Below are 19,179 nucleotides of genomic sequence, written 5' to 3' on the forward strand. Positions count from 1 at the left end.
ATTTTCTAGTTTGGCCGCACTAGAGTGTCAAATTTGGGTGTTTTTTCATATGCAGTTTTCGCTAACATACTGAATTTCAAATACCGTTAAAAATAGTTTCCATAAGCAGAATTTGAATTTTTTTTAGTTTGTTTGAAAGGTAGTTTTATATGGATTCATGAAATGTCCACAAAAATATTTTCTTTTTTTTAATATGGACGGATTAGGCTTTCAATCCAACTATATCTCAATTGCAATTATTTAACATGAGCTCTGTTAAGTCGTTAACAGAGGTATGTTAATAGAAATGGTAGGTGTCTTTACTAGTTAAATTCGAATTTATCTTCACACTCTTAAAAAAAGTGATGTTAGGTTATGTCGACACATAATTACATTTACATGTTAACAGTGCAAAATTTACTCGAAATTAAAAATGACACCTGATTACTCTTTGTGTCGCCTTGTAGAACGATTTCGTGCTTAATTCGTAGCGATGTCGCGGTTGGCATATTTATCATACCTCGTAAATTCTTATTGAGATAATTTAATAAAACAATCAATCTTATCTAAGTCAATCAATCAACGTAATATTATATTAACAACTTCTTTCATTCTCCTTCTTTATCGTTTATCAAGAAATATTTTTTTGATTTAAGATGTTCCCTCTGACGATTATTTCGCATTTAACTGCGTCATAGTAAAATAAACAAAGAGTCTAAATGCAAAATGAAGCAGTAAGGTTTTGCATCGGAGCTTTAAAGTTTGTTGTGATGGCATCGAAATTAATTCTCATGAATTTGTGATTTCGAGCATTTGTCTAAATTAAGTCCACACTTTAGTCAGTTCGTAATATAAATATCAGCGGTGTGTATTCTGTGAGTAATCCTAGTAAATCTATGTCTTCTTTTTATGTCTGCGTGTGGTTGAAGTTTACCGTATGGTGTTGAGAATAGGTTGTAGCTTCAGTCGTTTTTTTCTTTTGCGGTTTACTTCGGTAAATGAACCGCATTTGCTGATATGCTTAATAATATTTAATATGTAACCTTATTTATATTTTGCAATCTTAACAAGAAATATGGATAAAAACACATAAACAACAATGACAACAACAAAATGTATGTTTATATATTATTTTTATACTGCAAACGAAGAATTATTTGCAGTAATAATTAATTTAAGTAAGAAATATGATAAATTTCTTTATATATTCAGAAATTACTTGGTAGTTCTCTGGAGATAAATAAAATAATAAACTGCGATTTATGGCATATAGACAAACAAAGATCAACGTCTTCAAGACAATTTATTTTTCTATAGAGAACCATGTATCCAGAGTCCCTAATTGCCTATCACTACGTCATGTTATCGCTGTTTTTTCCATGCTATATAAGCAAAGGCAACCAAAAATAAAATTAAAATATTGAATTACGATCAAAATATATATATTTTTGCCGCTACGTCATAAGAAATCTTATGCACCGCTGTTTCCACAAAATAAAATTATAGACTTAATCAAGTAAACGTATATGTCAAATCATTATTCCGTGCCGATTTTCATTGTAAAATGCTCAAAATCAGATCCTGATGTCTGCATGCGAGGAGTTACTATCTTTTACTAATTTTAGTCGGGAAATATAGAAAATCGTGAGCTTTTTTTTATATAAAGACTTTTTAAAAAAAAAACGCTATATAAAGAATGATTGTCAAAATATCTGAGACAATTATTTTTCAACAGCGTTGGTCATGGGAGCAAAACAACTCACTATAAAAAATTTCATTAATATATACCGCATATTAGAATCTTTGGGCTGGGGGACAGACATGCTTAAATCGATTCGAAAATGATTGACCTAGTTGGGTTTACCGCAAGTATTTCTGAGTATTGCATACATTCGCACAAACCTAATAATACGTATATCTACTACAAGTAAATTTCGCACATATTTCCTAAAAATAACAAACAGCCAGCAATGCACATCGAAACTGTATAAAATGCATTCACACTCGATTAGCATTAGAATCTAAACCGCTCAAGCCACGACGGACCGTCGGTCCTCTGTTATTATATATCTTACGTTCATTTAAATTAAGACGTAAAGGTCAAAATTAAATGCATGCTTGCACTTTAATGGCTGCATATGAAATTTGAAAATAAAAGTCTTTACCTTGCAAGCAATTCGACAATAAACAAAATTCCGTAATTTAAAGTGGATAGTAGATGGTATTGGTGAAAATTTTAGCATAGATATTTCCAAAGATTGTCTAAAAGTAAGCCAGAAAACAATCCAAATCCCGAACTAAACGAGATTAGGAACATCGAAGCGAGTAGAACCTCCTCCTACATGTTCTTAGCAATTCTAAGTAAGAAGTTGTTACAAAACTTCAATATAAAAAAGTCGTGTCTGCATGCGTCCCATAATTCGTTTCTTCAAATTGCTGAATTTGCAATGGAATCCTAATCACTTTCATACACGATCAATGAAAACGAATGTATCGGGTTACAACTGCTGAAGTGAAGTTAAATTTTATTAAAAAAAACAAATGCAAGGAGGAAACTAGGGATAGACGCGTAATTTATACGATATGAAGCTTTGCTTCATTGAAAAATTAATCTATTTCAAATGGATATTAGAAAGAGAATGGTAGAAGAAGCAGAAAGCATGGCAAAAGTTATTTTCATTATTTTGATGCCCTTCACCGCAGCATAAGGGTTATATTCATTTTGTCACAACTTTTGCAACGTTCAGAAGGAAGCTTCAGCAATCCCACAAAGTATACATATTCTTGATTAGCATTAAATTCTAAACCGATTTAAGCATATCCGTTTGTCCGTAATGCCTGTTGTGAACATTTTTTTCGCCGCAAAAGTGTAATTGTCGACTACAAATTTGGTAGAGATAGTGCTAGTTTTTGCGTGCAGATCGGCATTGAAAATGGGCGAAATCGGTCGAAGAACGCACTCGCATTGTTGCGTAAACTGAGAGCACCTCTGTTTTGTCTGTGGTCTGGAACAAAAAGTTGATTTTTTGCGCATTACTCCTAAGCTATGACAGATAAACTTACAAAAATTTTAATAAAAATGAAAAAAATTGACCATGTCGGCCTAATATTATGGTGTAATAAAATTAAAGTTTATTTTCGTTACCTTCATAACGCGCAAACTCAAGCTTGAAAAACCGCATAAACTATATAACTTTTTCATAATCGGAATGCACCATAGCCTGTCCGCCTGTTCGTCTGGCCAATATGTTGTAAACATTCTCGCGGTTGCAAAAATGAAAATGTCGCCTACAAATCTAAAAAACGATTTGAAAATCGATCCGTGTTTTTTACAGCACACTCCTATAACGCTCACATGGCTATGTTACAAAAACTTTGAACACCTCTGTTTTCCTTGATTTTTGCTTGTTACTACACGTACACAGTATTAATTTCTACTTTTATTCTAAAAATGGAAAAAATCAGCCCAGTCCATCCAATATTATCGAGTATGAGGATTTAGTTCTCTTCCTTTTTGTTCCTCCTTTACAGAATAACGGCGATAGGTATAAAAGATTCGGTCCGGATCGAATCAAATTTTCTTGATTGTTTTGCTTTTCAATCGTTTTAATGATATGTTTTTGTCAAAATGCGTACAGGTCTACTTGAAATGATATATATCCCAAGCTAATACGCTACGTAAGCGTAAATTTTATTGTATGTTGCTGGTATGTATGTCGCGAATATGCCGATGTGGGCAAAATTATTGCTGCAGCGTGAGCACACGGGGGACTTGGCAAAACATCTGGAGAGCTGAAAAATTCTTCATGAAACTTGATTCGCTTCGACGAATAAATGAACAGAATGAAGGCATTTTGTTAAATCAACATCTGCTTACGACGGTTATTTTTATGCTTTGCACATTCATCGAATGTTCAAAAAATTTCGGGCGTATTTATTGAAAGTATTGTAGAATCCGTTCCTTAAAGAGAAAAAGCAAATTCGAAAGCGACGTAATACGATGCATAGCATAGATAATAAGGAAATTCTAAAAGTTAGAAATTAAACTCGTAAATATTAAATGTTAAATTTTCTTTTATTGAGATGTTTATTCATGTATTGAATATCGGTTGCGTGTTACATGGAAAACTCTCATAGATATCCTTTTCATGTGTTACTCTTGCAAAACGGCAATAATAAGCTAATTCTCAATATCTTTATTATTAGAAACTTATTCATTTACTTTTAAGTGTCTTTGAAATTTCTCTGTTCATGACTTCAAGGAACTTTATTTGTTTCATTAACTGGATGAATAAGTTTTAATAGTCTTATTAAATACCATCACAAGCGATATTATAGTATATATTTAAAAAGCTTATTTTAAAAGTTAACACTTCGAATAATCTATTTGTAGGTTGTTAACTTGATTTATAAGCAATTTTTCACATAAACATATTTACTTATTTAGTCATTTATTCTTTAACAAACGTCATGGTTTGAATTTTCAATGGAATTAGAATTGTATGGCAAACATGAAACAACCGTTTCTACTTGAGTAGGCAGGCAAGCCAAACATAAGACATTTGTGAAAAGCGAGCAAACGAAATTTCTAACTTTACACTAATTGTCCACAACGTATAGATGAAAAAAACAAAAAAAAAATTTAAATTATAAAATGCTTTCCAGAAATCTCTGACGCAATTGTTTAGATATCGTTGAAAGCAAAGCAAATGGATTCTTTTTAAACGAAACCAGTAAACAGAGTGAGCAGAGTTTAAAAAAAACAACAAATTTTTTTATTTCTTCTGAAGATTTAAACTTTTGTAAAGTTTATTCCAAATTTTTTTTTGAGATTTGACTCATACATATTCTTTACATTATTTAAAAGGCGGAGCTCCGTAGTCCACGCAGCCATGTTTTCTTAGGCGTAATTGAAATAGCTGCAATATGAAATGATCTTAACGAAATGTTCCAAATTAAGGATAACGTTGCAAATATTTTCACTTTCAAGTCGAACTTACCCAAATACTACCCTTTCTCTTCTCGCCTCTTCGATTTCTAATTCTCCCTCACCATCACCTTGACTTCATGCGTAGGAATTATACTCTAACTGTCAGGTCGAATATATATAAATGTATATAAACTAATTTGACTCTCATTTACATTTATTGTTGCTATAGAACATTACGATAAGAAACAGTCACTAAATATAGGAAGATCAAACAAGGCCTGAGCTTTGTTAAATTGAAGTAAAAAGTAAAAAAACAAAAAGAATGACGTAAGATATTCATTTTTATTTTTTAATTTTTTTTATTTTAAATATTATTGTTTCATTACACAAAATTAATTTGATATAATTGACCGCCACTGGATCTTTGTAGAAATTCAATTTTGAGATATTAATTTTTGCTCGGTTTTCCTTATAGACCTAAGATTTTTCCCCAGCAATAAGGATAATATTATTGAGGGCTTGTAAGTTATTGAAGTAAATCATTGACTATCTCTCTTAACGTAAAGCCAAAGACAAAAGTTCATGGGAGCTATATTGGTCGAGATTAGTGACCAGTTCACACCAGCATTTGTACAGATTACCCAATAAGTTCATTGTATCACAAGATCTACGGCATGCTGCACAATTCTGTTGAAATCACATATCGTCAAAGTTGAAATCATTTAACTTTTAACCCAAAAAATCACTTCATTGATGGAAACTGCAATGTCATATTCATTTTGAACACTGGCATTTTCAGATCATAACAGCACATCTAACAATTAATTTTTATCCGCATGAAGTCCTTTTAAAAGAAGCATGTGGGGATTTTCTTTACTCCGAACGGATAATCGAGCATGAGCTTCGTTTCACGTACAAAAACATACAGTGTGCAACTATGTATCGTTTGACGGTAAGTTACCATTGAAAAAATTACTTACAATTTAAAAAAAAAAAAGAAGGACAATGGACGATATGACATTTAAAAACCATCTAAGTCTTATATCATCACCTTGTACCGTTACATTTCCCTTCTAAAAGTTTCGTTCAACGGTTTTACATTTTATTTATTTTATTTATTCATCTAATACTCAACTAAAGTGTCTCAACCAATTTTAGAATTTGTAACCGTATTATGAGTACACACAATTGGACAAATGATGCTATTATAGATCTACATACTAAATGTTATGAACTGCCAACTAATTATAATTGCTGATGTATTTTTTTTAAACTTATTTCGAGACCGAAAATTAATATATTGCGTTGTTCGAAAAGTCAATTCGTCTTTTTTTTTTTTTTTTTTTGTCCAAATATAAACTTTTTTGCAGTGTATACATGTTTTATCATGAACAATCGAATTCGATATATATAATTTCTCAGTGAAGTCTTCAGTTTGAACTGGCATTTTAGAGATTTTCGTTTCGTACGTTTTCAACGTATAAAATTTTCGAAACGCATTTCCGCACTCTCGTCCTGTTAACGCAAGTTCTCAATGCGTATGCAATCATTTTTTTCTTACTTGAATTGCATTTTTATCTTGTCGATAGTAAAAAAAAGTAAAAAATTTGCCGAAAGTACTGCGGCCGGCTTATGGTTATCGATATCTAGTAACCTCGATCGTAAGTTGCGAATGTTACTCGACAGCAATTGTACGATAGTAGATTTTTTATTTGATAATAAGCAGCATACATACTTCATCGACTGCTGTAAACTCGCTAGCCGTTACAGTGAGTCTATTATCTATCGGTATTACTCGAGTTTACTCGATAACCAGAACTAAAAGAGGGACATGGCTTGCGATTTTTCATACCTTACAACTTTTTCACAAGCACGACTCGCTACATCAGCTGTCAAAATATATAATGACAAAAAAAATACAGATAATCGACGTGTTGGAAAAAGAAAATGAAATGACTTTCTGAACAATCCATAGAGCTTAGACTATGATCTTAGATCTGACTTCTGTGTGCAAATAACTTCTCAATTCATTTCAAAATCTCTTAAAGCTATAATTTGCCTTTATGTCCCTTCTTCAATATACTTCGATTGAAAAACATCTCCGCTCAATTAAAAGAAACTAGCAGCTGCACTAAATAGTGAACACTTGTAACGTAATTGTTCAGTATGTGCAATTCATTACTACATCACTTTCGGCCAAGTGTGTGTGATGTTCGATTGTGCGCGGATGAAGAAAAATTGTTTCTTTGTTATATATATGTTTCAGGCTTCAAGAGCCTATAATTCTTCTTTTAGTCTAAATATTCTTTGATATTTGCTGCCCGTTTATTTGTTAACATTTTTAATTGCATTTATCTTAAGTTGGAGGTATCAAAATCTCATTGTTCCCTTCGCAACACTCAATCGTGTACTTACTTATTTAGGTTCAATCTAAATATGACAGCGACTCTTGATGATTAACAAATCTTATCTATCCAATAAATATATAGATGCCTAGCGACTTAGCCATATATATTAATGCAAGCGGGAAGGTGGGTGGATGGGAATATGAAGGAACGGCAAGCACACTGGCTTCGCAAAATATAGGCCTCAGAATGTACCACCAATAACACATATGGACGAATGTGTAAATAGATGAAAAAAACCAAAGGACAGACAGACCGATAAAGCTAAATCAGGTCACAATCTCGCTTTAATCAAAATTAGATACAAATAAACAAGTATACTTAGATATTATAAGTGGAACCCTAAACTTGGTATACTTCTATCTTGTGGATGTAATGACTGTAAGACCATGCCAAGTTTAAAAAAGTACAAGTATTTATGTGGAACACTGGAGACTTCGTTTTCTTGATATATTCTTATACTATTCTATACTATTTTTCATACTTATACTTGAAGACACAACAAAGTTCAAGGTGTTGGTAAATCCAAGCAAAACCATATCGTCGCTCATTTGACGGTTTCTTATATATTTACTTATATAATTCAAATATTCAGTAAAAAGTAAAGAAGTTACATTTATGCTGCAAATCAGACAGCGATTAGATGAAAACAGAAATTCGTTAATTGATTGATAAAAGCTTATAAAAATCAAAATAATATAATAAACTGATCGCATGTTTATCGCGTTTAAGTAAAAACAGGAAATAATTCAATAAAAATAAACTTGAAAATAATTAATCTATCTACGATATTACTACGTGTATTATATAGAGAAAAAGAAGAAATCTTAATGATAAACTTTATAAAATAAAAAGCAATATAAAAAGTTTATAGTGTTTTCCAAAAAGACCGGATAAAAATCTTCAATTATAAAATGCTTTAGTTTACCACTACTATAGCCGAGACTGAATTTCCCACTCGCATGTATATACATATGCAATAAATTTTTTTAACGAAACCATAAATCTTATTGAGAATATATCGGGAACGTACATGCTTACATATGTGCTCGCATATTGTTATTGCGTGGCTATTGACGTTTCTGTTAGACTATTGAATAAAGAAGAAGAGGTAAATCCACAGCCGTCTTAACGCGAACCTTGGATACTCAACATCTTATGTGAAATACGATTTTTCTGTTGTTACAGTCCTGGCCTTGCCTATAAGCATTTCTTATTAGCTTGGACTATACAGATAGTATTTGGCGAAGTATTCTTGCTAAGAAAGAAAAAATTCGTTTTCAGATTTGGCTTCACTTTGTTCGAGTAATTAAGCATATTGGCATAAACAGGTTCTCTCCAAGCGCCTTGATGCTTTCTGCGAACTGACAAAGCAGACAGACAGGTTCATTGTTCAATTCACTGATCAAGAATGTGCTTAATGGAATCTTTACTTTCCGCATGAACAAACGATTGGGCAAAGCTAATATAACACCTTACAACCTTATTAAGAGATAAAAGAGTACCAAGCTATCAGATTAAGTAAACTGAAGTATTTCAGCGAAAGCAATAAATAAGAAAACTTCAAAAGTGTACAAAGTGTATTATTATTATTATTATTTATTTATTTATTTTTTTTTTTTTTTGTTAATCAGTTCTTGCATTTTTCTATAGCAGACAGTGTCCACGTTTGTCGTGGCGACAAAAATATGGCAAAAACCAAATATAACAATTTCGGAGAGCCTGAGTGCGTGTCTTCAGTGCACACATCATCTTTCCCTAAATTGTTTGTACTATCTGCGAAAACTTGCAAATATTTTAAATGCCGGAAAAAAATTTAAAACCAAAAAAAAACGACAAAAAAATTCTTTAACAGAATAAGATTAACTGTAAGCATCGGCCAAATTTTCTTTTATGTCCATCGTGTCTTTATAGTTCGTTTATGGCCATATATGAGTACGATGCTATGTATGGTAAAGTGCAGAATGCTTTTGTGAAACTCACAACGGAGAAGTCTCACATAATGTTGGATAAACTTTAAAAGGTTCGTTTCTTTTATTTGCAAAAAGGTTGGAATAGCGACATGAGGTTTCGTCAATGTTGGTAATGGTAATTTTTGTTTATTCTGCATGACCTATGTTTTTTGTGTGCAAAGAATGTTCGAGACATTTCAAAATTAGAAAAAATAAAAATACTTGCGCTAATGTGTCTCCATAGTTACCTTGCCGAACGAATTGTAACACAGGTTCAGTCTAGAAAGCATGAAACATTTTTTCTCGCAGTTCTATTTTTGTGGTTAGGTCGTGTCAGAGCATGTAATACTTTTATTTTTGACATTTCAAGTTGCCAACACTTGCCATTCATCATAATCGTGGTAGTAAAATCTTTCTAGCAAAGCTTTCAAATTATTAAAATATATTATTAAAATTCCTTGATCTCTTTACCGGCCAGAAAAAGATATATTCATTTTTTATGACACTGACGTTTCTCGCCTCGATCAAATATACGGTTTGGACCGATATCTATCACTTCAGATTAACACGCAACAAATAATAATATTAATTGCGGTCGTAACCGATACTTCTACCCACATCATCCTTATCGTACAAATGGAAAAGAACTACATTTTTATACATACAAATGTTGGGTGGGTGGGACTGATTTCTCCTATTTACGGAATAAAAATGGAAATTTATATGGCAACATATACTTCTCTATAAGGAAAGAAAAGGCGTTCACGGTTTTTAATATATAGACATGTTCCACAGCAAACGAGAAGCCAAATTCGATACGAAGGCCATCAACCCAAATGCGATCGTGTCATATAATAGTTCCATAACAAGAACTGTACGGCTCCTATCAGTCGAAACATAAGTAAATGCATAGACATTGGACAGATTTGGTTACTATGCGCAAACGCAAGTGAATTGATACTTTGCATTAATTTATTAATTTTAGCCAATAGATATCACCGATCAAAATACATGCAACAACCTATTGTAACTATTTATATATAATTATTTTCAAAAAAAGTGTAAAAATCGTTTAAAAAATATGTGCTCAGAACTTTGATAAATTTTATACGTTATTCTTTATTGGAAGCCATTAATGTTAAAGCTGCAGACGATATCAGTAATGATAGCAGTCGATTCAATGACTTTTCACTTATGCAAGCTTTTCATTTGAATGATCCCTTGAAATGTTATAAAAAAAAGAACAATCGTGGAAAATATTATTTAGGGGAACTGCACAAATATAAAAAATTTTGAATTTGTAAATTATTTGAGCCAAATATGAGGTTTAAGTAACTGAAAAACACTTACATCGATCTACTTGATAGAATGTTCCGCCTAAACTAAATTATAAAAAGTATGCAACAAACGCATTACGGAATATTTAGATTTTGAGAAAAGGATAGATTTTTGAGAGTTAGCTCTGGGGAAATCCGTTCGTTTGGTTTTTGTTTTATTCTTAAAGCCAATTAGAATTTATGAATTACAGACATTTTTTATGGCGTATAATAAATTGTAAAAATACAACAACAGCAATAAAAAAGAAAAAATTCTTAAAACGCATATATAGTCAGTCATATGCGAAACGAAGAATAAAAAAAAGAAACATAATTTATGTAAACCAAGCAAACGGATAAGAGTTTCCCAACCAAGTATTTCGACTGAGCGAAACCGACAAGATAAGCGCTAATGGTATGTAAATGGTGAAAAAGAACAACTGACTTTTTTTTTTTCTTTATTTATTTTTAGACATTTTTCGAGGGATAACCGTTATTCGAAAATATTTATTCGGCCTAAAGAAATAGAACCGTGTCGACTACACGCGTACTCACTGCAAATCCTACATCTGCATCTTCGGCAACAGCATGTTCTGCACATAAAAGGCAGAATAGCCAACAAAAATATACTTAAATGTCAACTTACAATAATAAATGATGCTGTTGGTTGTGCAAATAAACACACTTACATCCATATACGTACTTTTATATAAGTCTGGTAATGGCCTATAATATCTTTACATACTAATAAGGATTAAGCTCATAAGAGCATATTCACACACATAGAATGAGAATGGGAAGCCTATGGCGAGGGGCAGATGTAAAAGCAAAAATAGACAACTAAAACGTTTTATACGCGTATAAAAACTGTCACTACAAATAATTTGAGAAAAGAAAACAAGCAAAAATTGCAACAATAACCGCAAATACCTAACAAAAGACAAAACAAAAATGCAAGAATAGAAAATTAAAAACAAGTGAGAAAATTATATTCGATTGCGACCGAGTCTTTTATACCCACTGCGATTATCCTGTCCAAAATTGAGCAAAATGAAAAATTCAAATACGCGTACGCCATAATTTTGGGTGGGCGTGGCTAATTATTCGCATTTTTTTCGAACAATTTTATGGAAATTTATATTGTATATCTGTTGCAGCTTATGAGCAACGAGCAAAAGCCACGGTAAGAAAAAACCTATATACTGTATGGAGTTTTTGAAGTTTGTTTTTTCGCGTTATAAAGGCATTGAAAGAAAAATTACATTTTGATATATTATATTATTCGGTAGAAGAGTAAATTTCTCCCAAGTCCATACAGGTGCTACAGCATCATGCACAGAAGATATCTTAAAATTTTTGTACATTTTTCTATCATAGTTTATGAGTACTGAGCAAAAAAACAATTTTACATTTCATTTGAAAAACGGAGTTGTTCTTCGTTTACGTGGCACTGTAGGCGTGCCCTTCGGCAGGTTTGGTCCATTTTCAATATCAACGTGCTTGCAAGAACTGCAAATGTGTATGCCAACTTTGCAGTCGATATTTATATATTTGCGGCCAAAAAATGTTTACAGCAGATGGTACATAGACGGACAGGCGGGCAGGCTTAAATCGGTTTAAAATTTGATGCTCATCAAAAATATTTGTACTTTCTGGGTTTCCTGAAGCTTCTTTTTGCTCGTTACAAATGTTTCGTCGAAAAGAATGTATCCCTCGTTCTTCGGTGGTGGATATAAACACAACATATGTGCATGCAGAAGTTAACAATACATGCGTATAGTGCGCAGAGGAACAAGAGATTAGAAACATGCCGTACACCTTATGTGGTGTCAACCAATAAAGTAATTTTTTTATTTTTATTTTATTTGTTTTTTTATATACACAGCACCCAATTAAGTGATGCCTATGAAAGATAACAAGTCATGTAATTAGTTTAGCAGTATCTGTGTATGTACACTAAACATATCAAGAAAATTTTTGCAGCATTTATTTTTTTATATACGGTTACTAAAAAAAAAATATAAAATTGTATAAAACCAAAAAGGAAAGTAATTACAATCGGCATATAACGAATCGTTAAGGGCCCAGCATTTGTTTGATTCTTATTTGCTTCAACGTTTTACACGTAGAATGATTCATTCATTAAGAAATATAATCTTTTATAGGCTCTTCCTCCACAGCATAAGCATAATATATGCAAACTTCTTAACAGAGCGTTCCAGGCATATATTTGAAAACTAATGTGTAGCAAATCTAAAAAATTCGAAAAACAAGAAGAAAGATTTTGATAAAAACCATAAACCATAGACGATATTCGATTTGAAGCGGATTGAAAAAATTTCCGAAAAGCTAATACAATTTTAGGATGGAATTAATTGTACTATGTCTGATCATTTTTATTATTTAATTCAGACGATGAAATATAAAGTTCAAATAGACACATAATTTTGATGGCATTCTAGAGCGAGGAGGTATGCGTATGGAAACCAATTAATATGTAAAATCCTATTCGTACATGGGTTAGAAGCAATGTATTGATTATTATATAAATTAATAAAGTCTTTCCTATATAACTGTACTCTTCAAATAATTATGCAACCGAGTTCAATGAGTTTTGAGCTTGATCCCGGAGTTTTAATAAGAGTAAATTGAACGATAGTCTCAACAAATTTTCAAAACTTGTTCTTTGCTGGTTGTGGGCGGATTAATCGACCTTTCGAGGAAGGAAATAGAAAAATATTCCAACCAAATTTAAAGACAAAATTCAAAATCAATTTAAACTCATGATTCGAAAAGATAGGCAGACGGAGGCACGAACTTATTAAATCGTGGTTCGAAATAATAAAGAGGTAAGCGCACGGATCTATTTCTTATACTTTTATTGAAACCTTTGGACACGAAAAAGAAGAAAAAGCTCTTTTTTCGAACGACCTTGAGAATTGCAAAATTTTCGCTAAATAATATTTCACTAAAATGAAGACAAATAGTTTGGGGATAAGATTGATATTTCGATAAAGTTTTCACATCTCAAAAGCAAAAGCAAATTTAATGGAATTTAGTAGAAGAGACGGACTAACGTGGATAAACAACTACTTTACTTTATACATACTAATCAACTCAGCCATATGTATATGCATAGCTTATGGCATTTACAATTCATTATTTTCTATTCTATGCGTCGCAAACATGTGAAAAATTTAATATGCATACCTTATGTGACGGATATGAAAGATAAAGAAAAAGAGAAGAGATATGCATGAGTTGAAATTTTGTGCATCTTTGCCGGTACTAATATTAACATATAGGAGATTATGGTTTAACACAAGCACATACATATTTATGTTCGTATCCATTATTATAAACATGAATTTTATTTAATCGTTCAGCTCTATGCATTTTATGAATATTTATATTTTTAAAAATTCTCCATTCTGCTTGAATAAGGATAAGAAGGTACTGCTTAGTGTATGTACGCATGTACGTATTTTTATGCCCATCTTCAAAGTTGAGAAGTTTATTTATTTCGTTAAAGCGTATGCAACACGTAGTGGAAGACCTCAATGATGCTATCAAGTATATAGATTGTTGATTGTGATTAAAACCGCAATCGATTTAAATATGTCTGTCCTATTGGTTAGGCGCATCTCTCGATCGTTGCAGTCAATTGTTGTGTTGACAATGGGCCAAACCGGTGAAAAGACATGCCTAGCGTATAGCATAAACTCACACAAACACATGTTTTTTCAAAAAGAAAAAGAATTAGTTTTTTCTCAACTCGTTACTCTAATAAACTATAGCAGATATAACGAAAACAAAACAATATCACCGTATAATCTACGGGTGTACAAAAATTACATATTTCTTTTAATTTTTGCAGATGAAAATCGTCGGGGCGAAAAATTCGCCCAAAGTCAATCACAATTTTCTTCGTTATTTTTATTCTTTCATTACTACTATTATTATTATTTTTGCTTTTTGTTTAAACTCAAGTATATACATATGTATGCACCGGTATAGTCCGCGTTATCATATAAATAAACATTCAAATGCAGTTATGTTCTTCCTCACTATTGCTGAATCATTTCATGTGAAATGATGTGATAAAGAATTTCAAATACTCTCTTTCCATATGATTATAATAGAGCTTTATGGACAATTCCTTTTGGATTTATTATCTATTGAGCGTGTATCTATGGATATTTGTTCGCTATTCGCTATGCCCTCCTTAAGTTTGATATTGCTTCCATTGAAAGTAAACATTCCAAAGCATTGTTAATGGATCTCTTTCTACATTACGCTCTCCACTTTGCCTCGTTTTCAATATTAACAATACGCATTCATGCAAGTTTAGTGAATGTGTTCTGCCATGATCTCTTATATTTATGTACATACAGTTTTTTTTTCGTTTTTTTTTTTTTTTTCATTGCATTTTTATATATATATTCCCCTTGTGTTTTATGTAAACCATGCACTCAGTTCTGCCCTTTTTCTTGCATCCGCTGATGTTGCTTGTTTAGCGGTATGGATATGAAGAACATTATGGGCATGAAATCAAGTTAATGACCTTTCTACGTTATGATATTCGCCTCAAAAATACAAATTTAGCCAAAAATTTTACACATATTCGTCCATCCGTACGGAAAAAATTCAAAAGATAGAAGAATTTATGTTGTTGTTGTTATTATAAGTTTGCACATGTAGCTTTTAGTGTGCATACAGTAGAGAACATAATAGCATATTTCTGCAAATCTGAAATGGATTGAGTTAGAAGCCTTTCGCGCTGTGCGTGAAAATAAATCGAGTCAAATCTCCCTTCTGTTCAAGAAGCTGGTACACCAAAGTTGAAATTGGTTTTGAAGACTTCTTAAGACTACTTAAAACATCACCAATATGTATAACATGTATATATACATGTATATATTAAATTAAAAATACTTTTCAATAAATTTTCTATATTGAGTCAATCGAAATAACTATCTTTAAAGTTCAATAACTTTCATAAGTAAGAAAGTACGACCGATCTCTGTATATGTTGAATATCATTTGGGATAAATTACGACTTTGATACGATCGATATTAGTTTTGCCTGATCACTAAACTTCGTAGATCGATAGATAAAATATTAACATCAATTTCCATTTTTTACTTAATACACTACATTTCATATGTTCGGTAATCTCGAGCATCGAGCTCAGCAAAAAGAAAAATTTCGCTACAAAAAAATTATAACACGTAACCAGTTCATGCATAAGCAAAGAGTTCGTTCCCCAGCATATAAAGATAATTTATTCTTAGAAACGGATAGTGCCTTGGCACTCTGTATATTGGTTAGCTGCAGAAAGAAATACTCTGTATGTTTTGATAAAATTCTAAATTAATTAAAATTTGCTTGCGATAAAGCTTAATAACTGAAAGGTTCGCCATGATTAGCTACGGTCTTTTGTCTTTTATTTGCTATCTTTCGGATTCTCTCCCGGTAGAAACTTCATGGTTTCGTGGTGAAATGATCAACGACTCACTTTTGCACATCTTCAACTTATGTGAACCGCTAGCCTAGTAAATATGACCGCATCGATCTGAATAAGTGGTAATCAGAAGAAGACAGATCTGCATAATAAGGCGCAGTTGACAGGATCTCGCAGCCCAAGTTGAAGTTCAGTGCCTACGTTGCCTTTGCTGTAGATGAACGCACGTATGCAAACGTTCATAATGAAACAAAATTGCTTTTCAAATTCCTTTGCCCGTAAATGGTCTTTTATCCTCAATGGTATCACTTAATTTAATTTTATTTGGACGACAATTTGTAAACAACACCAATTTATACTGTAAAAACACCAATGTCTAAGTTATGTACACCCAAAATTACGTAGCATACGTAGTTCGGGTAACATACCGGGAATATTGAAATAACTAATCGTTATTCATAGGAAGTCGAACTAAAGCCCGTCGCAGCTATGCGTTTGTCCCTCGGGCAAAAAAAAATCTATCTAAAATCATTCGCAAAGAAACCTATTCTTTGGGCATTGTTCAGGTAATGGGAAGGCAGCACTCTACGAATTGTCTTTACAAAATGACACCGAGTTAATGGGAAATGCAATTACATCAATTATTGCCGATAGCATTTTTAGATTAGAATATTACAGCTTTGCAGCAATTTAGAACGTATTACACCTAGTTGACACTCTTAAATAGAAATGCCAAGAATATTCAACTTCATCCTTCACGTTAACTTTCCCTTATTCATGTTTTGCGTTCCTTATACCGCGTTGTGTCATCTTAGTACCCTTCAAATTCGGCAGGTAAATTTGACCTTCTCTGCCACAGATTTTAATCTTTTGAAAGCTTTAAAAGCCTATCTACACTCCAGTAGGACAATTTATATTGCTCCGTAGGACTTAGCGATAGTGGCTTCGCATGCAGTAATCGCAGAGTGACAAATACTCACAGATTAAGTAATACTTTCACTTAGAAAGGCTGCTATTTATATGACAGGTACTTTACTTATAAATTTGAAAATTAAACTGCCTTTCATTTGAGTGACTTAATAATTGTTTACAAAATAATTTCTACTATAAACGTATGCTCTAAGTCAGTCTAAAGTCGAAGAATACATAGTATTTTTATTATATGATACTCCACTTAAGGTGTCAGCAGATATTAGGTTTTTGCGGACGTATACCAAATCCCGAAGAAGATCCAGCTTTTATTATACCGGTCGCATTCCATTGTCCGTCCGTCTTCTATTCAATCTATAGACCACAGTTTTTGAGACCTTTTTTTCAATTACTTCCCATAAAAATCCTTATTATGAAAAGTCGTTATGTGAATAACTGTAGTAAGCAAAGTGATTTAGTATATTTAATGGTGGGTCGTGGCCCGCTATAATATTTTTACATGTCTCTATTAAGATTATTATAAGAAAAATCATACTTAAAATGTACGTAAACTGCAATCCCTTATGTATAAATCCCCTAACCACTGGAATAATGAATTAAATATTTTCTTCTACTTCGCTTGCATTGCTATATATTCGATAACGTTTTTCTTGAATACAACTGGAGTTGCTAAGTTGATTGGGATAAAATTTTAATTAGTATATATTTATTTAGGCGTAAGCGGTCCTTAAATAAAGACAACAATCAATTATTTTTTAACTGAAGAATAAAACAAAAAAAAAAATTTTTTTTAATTTAAAAAATTAATTAATGTGCATGTGTTAACATATGTGCATATAGTCAACTTGTGACTAAAAGGACGAATTTATATTGTGTCGCTAACAAGAAAAAATATGAAAATAAAAGCAAGCCAGAAATTTAATAGCGCCTCCAAGCGGAATTTGAATGTCCCATAGAGCACTGATAAAAAACTTGTAAAAGTGAATGGCAAGTGAAAGGGGGAAAGAGTCAAATGGAGTCGAGATATGATTATTACCCCATCTCTATTTTTGCTACCTAACTAAATTTCCGCTTCTTCACTGTTATCTTAGTAAAATCACATATTGATTTTATTTATTAAAAGATATTAAGTGGTCGTAAGCGATTTTTATTTATTATCAATAAAATAATGCAGACTTTATATAAGACGCTAAGAATGATTTCAGTAAGTTTGTCAAATGGTTTCATTTCAAATCACTGGCATTTACATTGCATTCAGTCTTCAAGTCGTTAATTTCAACCTACACGCAAACATATGTTGTCACTAATGGAAAATACAGAATGAAAATTAAAAAATGGAAAAAGAATTCTTAACGATTTAAGGAAGAGAAGCAACTTCCTTAAATCCTTCTGCCGTCCCTTAGAAAATTCCCTTAGATTCCCTTAGGTGAGCAAATAAACCGGCAAACAAGTGATATCTTGTCAAACATTGGGTTATTACAAAACAAAAAAAAAGGTCAACTCTGTTTTTCTGTTTCTATGCTGGTAAATTGATTCTTTTACTTTATTTGTACGCGCCAAGGCTGGTCTAAATAAATCCCGTCTGCATTATGTAGATTAATACTTCTTCGATCGTTGCTCTTTTCATATGTAAATATTTCAATCTTTCAGCTGCACCCACGAAATGAACAAGAAGTAAAAAGTTTATATTGGCCTCTAGTCAAATCCATAATATACATTATCTCTTATTCATATTTAGAGAATATTTCATTAATTGACTTGTTGCTCAATCAATCGCGATAATATTTATGCCGGCAATTTAACTGAATTTGGCGAAGATGGGGTTTAAGCGGTTTTAAATTAATATCTTTTACACAGTAAGCACAGTTTATAGTTAAGTTATTTTTATTGAATTGAAGGGATCAAATTGAATTTACTTTGAGCTTTTGCATTGCTATCGTAAGTGTAAGTGCCCGTTTTCTGCGCTATTTCCTGTCGTGATATTATAGTTATACCCTGCTTATATTCAAACTTAGCTCTAGCTACTTATCTAATATTTTTGGGATTGTGACTTTCACAACAGAAAACGAGAAGAACGTAGTTCGGAATAATTCATTGATATATGCTTTGATTGATATATATACGCTTTTATGAATTCTTGTCAGTGCTACAAACGAACGAAGGAATCGAATATGAAATCACTTTTCGGTGAAGAGTGTATAA

This window comes from Glossina fuscipes, unplaced genomic scaffold (assembly GCF_014805625.2).
Source record: "Glossina fuscipes isolate IAEA_lab_2018 unplaced genomic scaffold, Yale_Gfus_2 60, whole genome shotgun sequence".
Classification (NCBI taxonomy): domain Eukaryota; kingdom Metazoa; phylum Arthropoda; class Insecta; order Diptera; family Glossinidae; genus Glossina; species Glossina fuscipes.